This window comes from Diabrotica undecimpunctata, chromosome 6 (genome assembly GCF_040954645.1).
Source record: "Diabrotica undecimpunctata isolate CICGRU chromosome 6, icDiaUnde3, whole genome shotgun sequence".
NCBI lineage: Eukaryota > Metazoa > Arthropoda > Insecta > Coleoptera > Chrysomelidae > Diabrotica > Diabrotica undecimpunctata.
Genome location: NC_092808.1, coordinates 136,431,644 through 136,444,343, shown reverse-complemented (window position 1 = coordinate 136,444,343; position 12,700 = coordinate 136,431,644). Strand labels below are relative to the sequence as shown.

Here is a 12,700-nt window from a genome sequence, read left to right as displayed (position 1 = left end):
GCGTAAATTGAAACCTGACTGGATACAATGAGCAGAAGATCACTAGTGTAGATACAAAAAAGTAGCGGTCCAAATAACAATCCTTTTGGGACTCCACTCTTGACTGGCTTATGTAGTGAGTGGTCTTCCGCAACACGAACTCTGAAGTATCTGTCGGTTAGAAAAACCATATGTTTATCTTTCCGCAGATACCATAGTCATCCAATTTAGCTATTAATCGACGTTTTGGAATAGGGTCGAAAGCTTTGGAGAAGTCTAAGAAGACTACATCAACAGGATGCCGATTGTTTAAAGATAATGACCAATCATTAACACAATGAAGTAAGTTTGTGATCGTTGAACGACCTTTACTAAAGTAGAAACTCAGACATAACTTCCGAAATAATTGATTTCATGACCTTGCCGACAATAGGAACGAGGCTGATTGGACGATAATTATCGCAATCAAGTTTATTTTCTTTCTTGAATATAGAAGTAACCGAAGCCAATTTTCAGGACAAGGGAAGGAAACCTTGATTAAAAGAAGCATTAATTATGAGAGATATAGGGATGGCTACAGATTCTTCACATTGTTTAGGGAATGATGAATTATTGTGTAGTTTCCATAAATGATGTTTAATTGCATCCGGTGTGAAAGATATATTATCAAGAGTTTTAGACAAACGTGGGCGCATTATTTGAGGAATGGTATCGTTAGGTTTATCTGTAAAAACCTGAGAAAATAATAACGATAAACATTCCGAAGATTCGTTATTCGAAGAACATAAAGACCCGTCAGCTTAAAGTAATGTTATGGAGACTTTAGAAGATAAAGATGTGCGAATGTACCGATAAACTTTTTTACTATTACCACTTGCAATGATAGATTCTTCAAATTTTGTTCTTAACTTGAGCAACGATTGTTTGACTCGGTTAAATCATTACGGTGGGCGAGAAAATCGTCCAGGGAACCAGAAAGTTTAAATGTTCGCCAAAGCTTTCACTTAGGCTTATGTCGAATTAAATGGGTAGCTGAGAGGTTAATCCAAAGTTATAGTCGATTTCTGTATAGCTGTCGTTCGGTGGTATGCTCAGAAATTGTTGTAATAGCAGTATGAAGAATCGTCAAGAGTCCCTCATTGACGATTTATCAGAGCGATTAGGAAAAATAAATTGCCAGTTTAACTGGGATAAAACTGAATTTATATTAAAAAAATCAGTACTGGCATACGTTACGAAATTATTTTTGCAAAGCGGTGTTAAAGTAAATTGAATGTGAGCAGTAATAAGCGATACTTTTTTGCTAATAGTATAAACCGTTGTTTGATGAAATCAGTTTAATTTCTACTAAAAAAGACCGTGATGAATGTAAAAATATATTTGCTGTTTTGGAAAATTACCATTTTATAGTGCTTGTAGTTTTTTTTTACATTATTTATAAATAATCAACCCTGTTATAAAGCTATATACACTCGCGATCATAAAATCCGGGTCACGTTGAAAATTTCAAGTTTCTGGAATATTTTTGCCTCTGGTGCAGTAATAACCTTTTTTTTAGGCTAACGTATTTTTTATTTGTCATCAATGTATGTTTTGAAAGAAAAAACAACGGTTTTTTATTGTTTTTATTGAAAAAGCAGAAAACAAACCAAATTGTTGATAAAACGGGCATACGAAAAAAATGGAAAATATAGAACGTGGTAAAATGTCAGTGAAATTTCAATGACTAATATCGTGTATTGCCTCCACTCGCTCTAATGACCTCTTGCAGACGACGGGGCATACTCTCAATTTTTCTCTGAATTACATGTTGTGGTATGTTATTCCACTCTCTCACTAACAGATCCTTAAGCTCCTGTCCGTTGTTAAGAGGAGATGTTAGGGGTTGAATACGTTTTTTCAAATCGTCCCAGATATTTTCGATAGGATTCAGGTCCGGAGACCTAGCTGGCCAGGGTAACCTCGTAATTCCGACCTCGTCCAAGTATTGCATACTGATCGTGGCAACGTGCGTTCGAGCATTGTTCTGCATAAAAACCGTGTGTTTTCTCCAAGCCTTGTCATGGTATGCATAACTTGTTTTTCCAGAATCTCCGTAATGTTCCTTCGTGCAGTTAAGGACCCATTTTCGATGAAGGGTAATTCTGTGCGGAAGTCGGAAGATACACCTCCCCAAGCCATTACCGAGCCTCCACCAAATGGCATTCTTGGAGCAATGCAAGCTTGTGAAAATCATTCATCTGAGAATAACTCTTTGCTCCAATCGAGCAAGTCGAGCAAAAGCTTGTCATGCAACTCGATGCGCCAGGCGAAGTGGCGGTCCTGTAGCCGTTACCCGAGATGATAGTCCAAAAGAACGAAGTCTTCTTCTGACTGTTGCAACGCTAAAATTGCTATTTCGTACTTCCTGTAGACGATTTTGATGCATAATCGCAGTTGAGGTCCGGTTTCGTAAAGCCTGAAACAACAGAAAACGGTCATCTCGTACCGTGGTCATTCTTCTTCGTCCAGAGCCAGGTCGTCTGGATAGCAAACCCTTCTCCGGAAAGCATTGAAGCACTCGTTGAACCGAAGAAAGGCTTACGCCAACAGTTCTTGCGACTTGCCGTTGAGTGTGACCGTCTTTCACAAGCGCAATAATTTGTGTCGTTTCAACGACAGTCAAGGATACTTTTGGCAAAAAATAAACAATAATAAACGCTAAAAATGGCACTAATAAACACTAATGGTGTCAATAATAAACGTTTGTTCGTTGCGTTTGAACAGAAAGTCGAAGCACAAATAAGACATTTAAAACAAGCGGCAGTTACAGGTACCATTCATTTTGGGAATTGTGCACTTTCCCGTCAAATCGGTACTATTGAAATTCTTTGTTGCAAAGGAAACCGCTAAGCCGACAACAATTCCCAGAAACATGCATTAGTTTGTATTTGTGTTATTATTATTTACGATAAAGCTCGTTAAAAATGAAATATCGGTGATTTTCAAGGTGACCCGGATTTTATGATCACGAGTGTAGTATGAAAAGAATGATTTACAGAAAGTTGGTATTTTTCTAAGAAACCTTTGAATCAGCTGAAAGATACAAGAAATTAAATAACTTTCATGATATTTCATGATAATTCATTTCGAAAAGTAACTTTTTTACTAAGTTATCAAAAGATGAGAGGATTTCAGACCAGGAATCATACTTTAGGGGAAATATATATTATTGCTGTTTAGATATATTGATTTCTCAAACCAAACAAAGGTTTCAAAGTTTCTGTGACTTCAGTATTACCACCCGAGAAACTTTTATCATTTTCAAATGGAATTATACAAAAACAAGTCGAAAGACTTACTGCTAAATACGATAAAAACATTTCAATTGATCTTTATTCCGATTGCGAGAGGGGTTAGGCAAGGATGCGTCTTGTCTCCGACGCTTTTCAACGTGTACTCACAGGTCATATTCAGAAAAGCCTTATGGGAAAGAAAGGAGGGAATAAGAATTGGTGGAGCAATCATAAACACCATGAGATTTGCAGATGACACGGTAATTATGGCTGACAGTATAGAAGATCTACAAACTTTACTAGATGCAATAAATAGTGAATGCATTCAAATGGGACTTGACATCAACACAGATAAGACCAAATTTATGAAAGTATCAAGGAGTCCAATAAATAATGATCAACTAACTCTTGGTGGACAGCAAATAGAGAGAGTGACAAAATATAAATATCTGGGAGCTTACATCAACACAGAATTAGATCCAGACCAAGAGATCCGGGTACGAATAGAAATGGCAAGGGCAGCGTTCTTAAAATTCAAACAATTGTTCTGTGACAAAAATCTGAATATTGCGCTGAGACTGAGGTTTGTTGAATGTTACGTCTGGTCGCAACTATTGTACGGGGTAGAAACATGGACACTAAAAGCGCAAATAGTTAAAAAGATTGAAGCCTTTGAACTTTGGATATACCGGAGAATGTTGAGAATCCCATGGACTGCCAGGGTCACCAATGAGGAAGTGCTGAGAAGAATGGGTCGAGACAAAAAATTGTTGAGAACGATAAAAGTACGTAAGACTGCATACCTTGGACACATACTAAGAAATAATAAATATAGCCTTCTGCAGGTCATCATGCAGGGTAGAGTCGATGGCAAAAAGGGAATAGGTAGAAAGAGGAAGTCATGGCTGCGAAATATTCGAGACTGGACAAACATGACTGTAGACGAATTATTCTACGTTGCAAAAGACAGAGAAGCTTTTAAAAATGTGGTCGCCAACCTCCGTTAATGGGGACGGCATAGGAAGAAGAAGAAGATCTTTATTCAATTGAACAGCTACTTGCTTTAAAAATCTGCTTGTAAATTGAAATTTAAAAAATTCAATATGTTAAAGAACTTACAGAAAAATTAATCATAAAATATAATAACATTGCATCCAGTTTCCCAAAGATAATAACAGCATGTTTTCTGTTTTTGAAAAATTATTAAAAAATAAATTTTAATATAAAATTTTTTAATATAACGAATTAAACGGCAGGAACGAAATGGAACGATTATCAGACTTGTCGTTACTATTTAGAGAAATTTTAATAGGATAGAATAGGAATATGCTTTATTGTCACGGAAAAGAAGAGAAATAATAATGGCTGTCTTTAGGCACTCTGAAAATATACTTTTTTCAAAGGAATCGTTAATTAGTGAGACCACGACTTCCAACACATTTTTGGGAGATTTAAGAACATTTTATGGATAGTCCATCAGTACTACAGGAAGATAAATGGAGAAGTATGGACGTGGAAGAGGGAGATGAAGGCTCTCAACAAATCCAGGAAGAAATAGCAGACCATCAGCCAAATAGAACTGATCAACATGGAATAATAAACAAGGCGAGAATAAGGTTTAACGATATAATTGAATTGAACAAAAAAGAAAACTGTAACAAAGAAAATTTAATACAAGATCAAGGTGCAAATAGACTACAAACGTACATAAAAATGGCTGTGGAACGTCAGAAGCCTCAATGGAAAAGAGAAAGAATTAATAGATGAATTTAACAAAGCACAATTAGATTTTTTGGCAATCACGGAAACTAAGAAGAAAGGTCAAGGAATGGATGAATTGGATAAAGAACATGTATTTTTGTACAGTGGAGTCAGTACCGATAGTAGAGCGGCAGAAGGTGTAGGATGCCTAATGAGAGGAAGCTATATGTTATATGTTAAAAATTGGAAATTTATATCACAAAGAAATTTAAAGATAGAGATAACACTAGATAATTCAGAAATAACAACTATATTAGTCACATATGGCCCTAATGATGACGAACCATTGAAAGTTAAAGAAGAATATTGGGAAGAGCTCAATGATGCTATAGAAAATGTGAAAGGTAGAATAGTCATTCTAGGCGATATGAACAGCAGAGTTGGTAAAAGAGACGATGATAACATAGATAGTTTGGGTATGCAGGGGGAAGATACAAGAAACGATAATGGAAGAAGGATGATAGACTTTTGCATGGAGAATAATTTGATTATCACCAACACATTTTTTGAACACATCAATTCTAGATTATGTTCTCATTAATAGAGAATTTAGGAAAGAGGTAACTGATGTCAGAGTTAAAAGAGGACCTGAAATCTATAGTGACCACTATCTGGTAATGGCAAAGATAAGATTACCTCAAAAAAACCCTAAAAAACTAAACAAAGAACGAAAAATAATAAAGTAAACGAGAATATTAAAAACTATAAACTAAATGACCCAAAAGTCGCGGCCATGTTCAAAAGTAAAATAGAAGAAAAACTAGCCAAATTAACGAATGCACATAGTACTGACAACTTACAGGAAACTTGGAAACAACTTAAAGAAACCATCGTGACGACAGCAAAAGAAACGTGTGGAATAAACCATGTAAACAGAAATAAGAAGCAAACACGATGGTGGGACGATGAATTAAAAGCCCAAATAAAATATAAAAAACAGAAATGGAAAATATACTTAAACAAGATAACAGAAAATAGTTACGAAGAATATAAACGACAAAGAAAGGTGGTGAAAGAAATGGTCCTGAAGAAGAAGAAGAAAGCCTGTGATGAGTTTGGAATAAAGATGGAGGCAGATAGTCGTGGTAACCAAAAATTGTTTTACAAGGCACTAAAGACGCTAAGAAAAGGTAAAGAAACAACGATGAAACAGGTGAAACGTAAAGGCGGCACACTGATTATCAGACCAAATGAGATTATGGAAAGATGGAGACAATACTTCAGCGAACTCCTAACACCAAGACAACCGAAAGAGGAAACTGTAATGATAGAAGTAGACGGAGAACATGGACAAGAAAATGATATTCAAATAGAAGAAGTCAAAGAAGCAATTAATAATACAAAGAGAGGTAAATCAGCTGGTCATGACAAAATCACTGCTGAAATGTTAAAGACAATGGGACTGAAAGGAGTTGAATTTTTAACCAAAATTATGAACATGGCTTGGAATCGATGTACAGTCCCCGAAGATTGGAGAATTGGCATAGTACTACCAATTTTTAAGAAACGAGACCCAAGTTCTTGTGAAAATTATAGAGGAATTAATCTACTCAGTATCGTCTCCAAAATATATGAAAGCATCCTAGAAAAGAAATTAAGACACATCGTTGAACCACATCTGGATGAAGTACAAAGTGGGTTTAGGAAGGGACACAGTACGCAAGGCCATACATTTACGTTGAAACAAATAATTGAGAAAGCTAGAATAAAGAACACAGAAATATATATGGCATTTCTAGATATTGAGAAAGCATTTGACAGAGTGTCCCAGGAAGCAGTTTGGAAAAGTCTGCAAAATAGAAATATTGACCATCAACTAACAGGTGCTATCAAAAGTCTGTATCAAAGTAACAAGAGTTATGTGCGTAAGGATAACTTGGAATCAGAGATGTTTGCAATAAACGAGGGTCTAAGACAAGGAGGTGTTATGAGTCCCACACTGTTCATATTGATTATTGACGACATAATTAAGGAAACAAAAGCAAGTATACACAAAGTACATATCGGATATAGTAAACTACGACCGGTTGGTATAGCTGAGTGTGCATTCGCAGATGATCTCATGTTATGCGCTTCCAACGAGAGGGACCTCCAGAAAAATATAGATAGATGGAATAATGAGCTGGCAATTAGAAACATGAAGATTAATGTTAAGAAAACCAAGGTGATGCTAATAGCGAAAACTAACCGAAATGTTAACATAGAAATTAACCAACAACTTATAGAACAAGTAAATGCATTCAAATACCTAGGGGTTACAATAGACAGAGAAGGTACCATGCGGAATGAAATAACAGAAAGAATAAGTAGTGCTTCAAAAGTGTACCATAATCTTAGTAGAGCATTCATAGGTAAACCTGAAATCAGCAGAAGAACCAAAATGACAGTTTATAAGACAGTATTCCGACCAATCTTGATATATGGAAGCGAGAGCTGGGTTTTAACAAAGCATTTAAAAAGCAAGATACAAGCCATTGATATGAAATATCTAAGACGAGTCAAAGGAATAACACGACGAGACAAAATAAGAAATGAAGATGTTAGAGAAGAACTGGGCATAGAATCTGTACTACACGCTATTGAAACACAACAAATAAAATGGTTTGGTCATCTGTGCCGAATGAGCGACAACCGACTTGTTAAGCAAGTCCACGGAAAACCTGGGATGACGAAGTAGGGCAGATTTTGAAAAGTAGGGGAATGGAATGGTCAGAAGCTCAAAATAAGGCAAAAAACAAGAAAGAATGGACAAAATTCGTGCACAGAATAAAATACAAAAAAAAAATTCTGTATTTTCATTGGATTTGAGATGTAATGTGTATCTGTAACCTGTATTTGTATTTACCTCACACCTTAGGGTAGAGAGGTGTTCGATTATATATATATATATATATATATATATATATATATATATATATATATATATATATATATATATATACTACAGGAAGATTTGCTTTTGATACTACTGATTGTTTGGATCAGTTCAGATTTATCCACTGCTTTTATAAAGAATGAATTCGAGAGCTTTTTTGAATTGTGGAAATGGTAACATGGGGATTAATCTTCTTCAGCTATGGTCACTATCTTGAATAAATAGGTTTTCCGAACAAAAGGCAGACAAAGTAAATTTTTAAATTGTTTGTGTAACATAATTATTAATAATAATTATTATAATGCACGAGCATTTGTATTTGTAATTATATTTGTATACTTTATAACTATATTTAATACATATTTGGTTCAATACAAGCGTTTTTGTTTCTTTTGTTGAACATTTTTTAGTACTATCCCATATCAGTCGTGAAAAAGGGAACCGCGACAAACTTTAATACGAGCTACACTTTTTCGAAATCATAGTTAATATACATTTTTTTCATGTACACTATTAGAAAAAAAAATTATTGGAAAATGGTGTCCATAACTCTGTGCCCAAAGCTGTCCAAATTAGGATCGATAAAAAATATGTTCAATACTGCAGAAAAAACAGTTAATAATAAATACATTATTATATCTTGATTTTATTATTTTTGTTAAATGAACTCCTGTAATGATTAAGGACAGTCTGGAGAACAAGCAGGTATGTAAAATTTATAAAGTACTTTATTATTAATAATTACCGGTAGAGAAAGAAAATTTATGGTTCCTAAAGTGTCTAAGATTGATTCCATTACCCTATGTTATGTTTCAGTATGTCAAACTAATTAATGGTAATTTTTTTATGACAACATAAGTTTTTGTTTAATGTTTTGTTACGATGACTAAAATCAATGTTAATCTTACCTTCAATGGGCGGCAACCACTACAAACTAACTTAAACTAACTATCGTCAACAAAACAACTTCACGCCACAATCATCCAACCAAGTTCCGGAAGACACTTTTTGACAAACTTTTTGTGAGCGCGCACGTGTAACACAGTTTCCCGCCGGAAAACTCCAACCGCTCAGTTTGGGGAGACAGATTCGCAACTGTTTCTCTGAGCAGCGTCGGTATCTATATAAACAAGGAGATTGTGTCGAGGCGCATTCTCAGCAAAGTATCCCTACCCTTTAATATATGTACGATTTTAGTTGATGAAGTTTGATAGTTTTTTATTTTGTTTCGAAAAATGTATAACGTTGAATAAAACATAAACATTATCATCACTATTACCCATACTAACATAAAAACACAATTTGTGTTCAAATTGTTTAATTATTCTAAATTGTTTTGTATAAGTTTTAATTACCAATAAATTGAGTTAAGTTAGTCCTTGTCACTGTTCCACATCCTTTAAAAAGTAGTCCCATAATTCAAAGAGTTGTACTAGAACTATTTCTTTATATTTTTTTTGTTTCAGTTACTTTTTGAATAAAGCATATTGTTGTAAAACCATTTTCTTGTGACATCTTAATGCAATTACTATTTTTATTGGGAATAAGCCACAATTTAAGTTTAAAATAAGTTAATTTTTGACGTTTCAATTTCCACTTCAACCTGGCCAAACAACTATTAAAACTAATGACCCTATTGAAGATGGCAATAGGATAAGACAGGGACATTCCCTAAGTCCTCTATTGTTTAACCCGATTATGGATGAAATAATAAAAAAAGTAAGAACTAAAAAACTAAAAAAGGATACCAAATGGAAGAAAAACAACTTAAAATAATCTGCTATGCAGACAACGCAATACTCTCCAAGTGAAGATAATTTACAACGTATGGTGCACCAATTTAATATCTTCTTCTTAAAGTGCCTATCCGTTCCGGATGTTGGCGATCATCACGGCTATCTTTACTTTATTTATTGCAGCGCGGAACAGTTCAGTGGTAGTCGTGTTATACCACTTTCGTAAATTTTGAAGCCAGGAAATGCGTTTTCTTCCCGGTCCTCTCTTACCATTTACTTTCCCTTGGAGAATCAGCTGGAGAAGGCCGTAACGTTCTTGATTTCTCATTACATGTCCTAGATATTCCAACTTTTTAGTTTTGACGGTCATGAGAATTTCACATTCTTTCCCCATTCTACGCAGGACCTCCACATTAGTAACTCTGTCAACCCAGGATATACGTAAGATGCGCCTATAACACCACATTTCGAAAGCTTCGAGCCGATTCATAGATGCAACAGTCAGTGTCCATGCTTCCATTCCGTAGAGCAGAACTGTGAATAAGTAGCAGTTCAATAGACGGCATTTTATTTTTAATGATATGTCTCGACTGTTGAAAATGGTTCTCATTCTAACAAATGCTGCTTTTGCTTTTATTATTCGCTGTTTAATTTCTGTTGAGTGGTCCCATTGGCTATTTAAATTGGTGCCTAGATATGTATATTGCTCGACTCTTTCGATATTCTGTTGATTGATTGTAAGATGGGCGTTTAGTATTGGCTTTTTACTAATTGTCATAAATTTGATTTTCTTTATGTTAAGAGCTAGTCCGTATCTGTTGCTGACTTCTGTTATGCGATTTGTTAATATCTGTAAGTCATTCAGATTATCGGCAAAAACTATAGTGTCATCTGCATATCTAATGTTATTCAACCATTCACCGTTTATTAGTATTCCTTTCGCACAACCGTCTAAAGCTTCCTTAAATACCCATTCAGAATAAATGTTGAACAACAATGGAGACAAAATACAGCCCTGTCGTACTCCACGTTCTATTGCAATTTTATCAGTTAACTGGTCTTCTATTTTGATTTTGGCCGTTTGATTGTAGTAAATGTTTCTGATAATTCTAAGATCTTTGTTGTCAATTCCAATTTCTTGCATTAGAGTCATTAATTGTCATGTTTTACTCTGTCAAATGCCTTCTGGTAATCTATAAAGCATACGTATATGTCACAATTCACATCCCTGCATCTCTGAAATAGCACCTGTACAGCAAAAAGGGCCTCCCGTGTTCCCAGAGCATCACGAAATCCGAATTGTGTTCTTGTTAGTTGTTCCTCACATTTTGTATATATTCTATACAGCAAATTTACTGTAAATTGGAGCTGGAAGGTCAGATAATAGAAGTGGTGGAGGTTAAATATCTAGGAATCATATTGAATGGAGCAAACAGAGCCGCAGGCTGCCTAAATAAAACAATATGGGAAAATAAAAATATCGAGAAAGAAATAAAAGGCAGAATTAACAAAACAGTCATCAGACCAATAATGACATACGCGGAAGAAACAAGACCTGATACAGAGAGGACAAAAAGGATGTTAGAAACAGCAGAGATGAAAACACTTGATAATGGTAAGACACTATGGGACAGAGCTAGAAGTACAGATATACGACGTAGATGCAGGTAGAAAACATCATTAAAAATACAACCACATGCAATGATGACAGTAAAATTCTCCTGTATTTGATTCCATCGTAAATCATGAAGAAAAACTAATAAAAAACCTCATAATACTATCCCGACAAGGTAAGTATTTGGTCTTACATTTAGTTTACTCTCAATAAATACTAAATTCTAAAGTACATATCAGAGGTACTTACTTTCTGTTACATTTGCTTTGGTACACAACATTGAAATACTTCTGGGATGTACATTAGAAGAGGAATCTAAAATCAATCAGTTATTTTTTCTCGGGAATTGCATTTGGATACAATCTATGACTCCATGAAGAAGTAAACTTATCATCAAAGTGCCTGTGGCATATTTGTTTTGTTTTAAAAACTGTAGTGGAATATTCATCATATCTAAATTAGGATTTTTTTATAACATCAAGTCACTTTCTAAATCGTTTAATATCTGTATCAGGATTTGGAAAGGCATGTCTAATTGTTGACGAATTGGTACATTGTAAGATACAACATTTATTGTGAAAAACCATATTTAACTAATTATTATTAATCTGCAAAATACTATTTGAACGCCAAGAATATTTAAAACACTGATCACTGAGGTAGGTGATTTGTAATTTAAAAACTGATTTGAGGTTAATGCTAACAATAACCTAGAGATATTAAACCACGATTAGTTTGATTTCTTTGCAATTTGCAATAATAACGATCAAATCAAACAATAATTATTGACGCATAATAACCATGCTAATCAATTACTGACAATTGCCAATTGACAATTATAATTTTTAGATTTGTTCTAAACCTAAACTGCAGAGTATAGCGACATCAAAAGATTTGTATAGGTACTACAAATGACATTTAGTTGAGTTTGACCTTGAGCTACTGCGTGAAACATCTAGTTATTAGTGGTCTGTGGGTCTCCCCCATTCTTCTTATGTAATTATTCCATTGTTTTTTATATTGAGTGTCCATTCATTTATACACTGTACGTTTAATTTTCTTCTAATGTCTTCATTTATTATTCGATCTCTCAGCGCATTTCCTGTAGTTCTCCTCAGTACTCTCTGCCGTTTTCAGTAACCTTTATGTTGTGGCTGTGTCGGGTCTTATATCTGATGCATATGTTATTTTTGGTCTTACACTGGCTTTATTTCTTGACTTCATTTCAGAGTTAATGTGTCTGTTTTGCCATATAGTGTTATTAAGGCATCCTAGTGTATTTGCTTTTTGTACTTCATTTTTTATTCAAGACCTACGCAAGTGGTTTTACTTACATGTGTAGAACTTTCTAAACTAATACCTAATAAAGTATTTCTCGTAATGTTAATAGCCAAGGTCTGCAAAGGATAGGCAATTGAAGAAAAAAATTGTTAAAATTTGTAAGAATTTCAAACTCACG

The 12,700-nt window shown here is 34.5% G+C and overlaps 1 protein-coding gene across 1 annotated transcript in view; it reads right to left on the bottom strand.

Annotated features, from left to right (window-relative positions):
* The window catches only part of NPFR (Neuropeptide F receptor), a 355,628-nt gene extending 346,628 nt beyond the window's left edge, over positions 1-9,000 (bottom strand). Inside the window, exon 1 of the mRNA XM_072535514.1 lies at positions 8,799-9,000. The gene's annotated coding sequence lies outside the window, so the exon portion shown is untranslated. The remainder of the gene's footprint in view (positions 1-8,798) is intronic.
* Between the last annotated feature and the right edge of the window lie 3,700 nt (positions 9,001-12,700).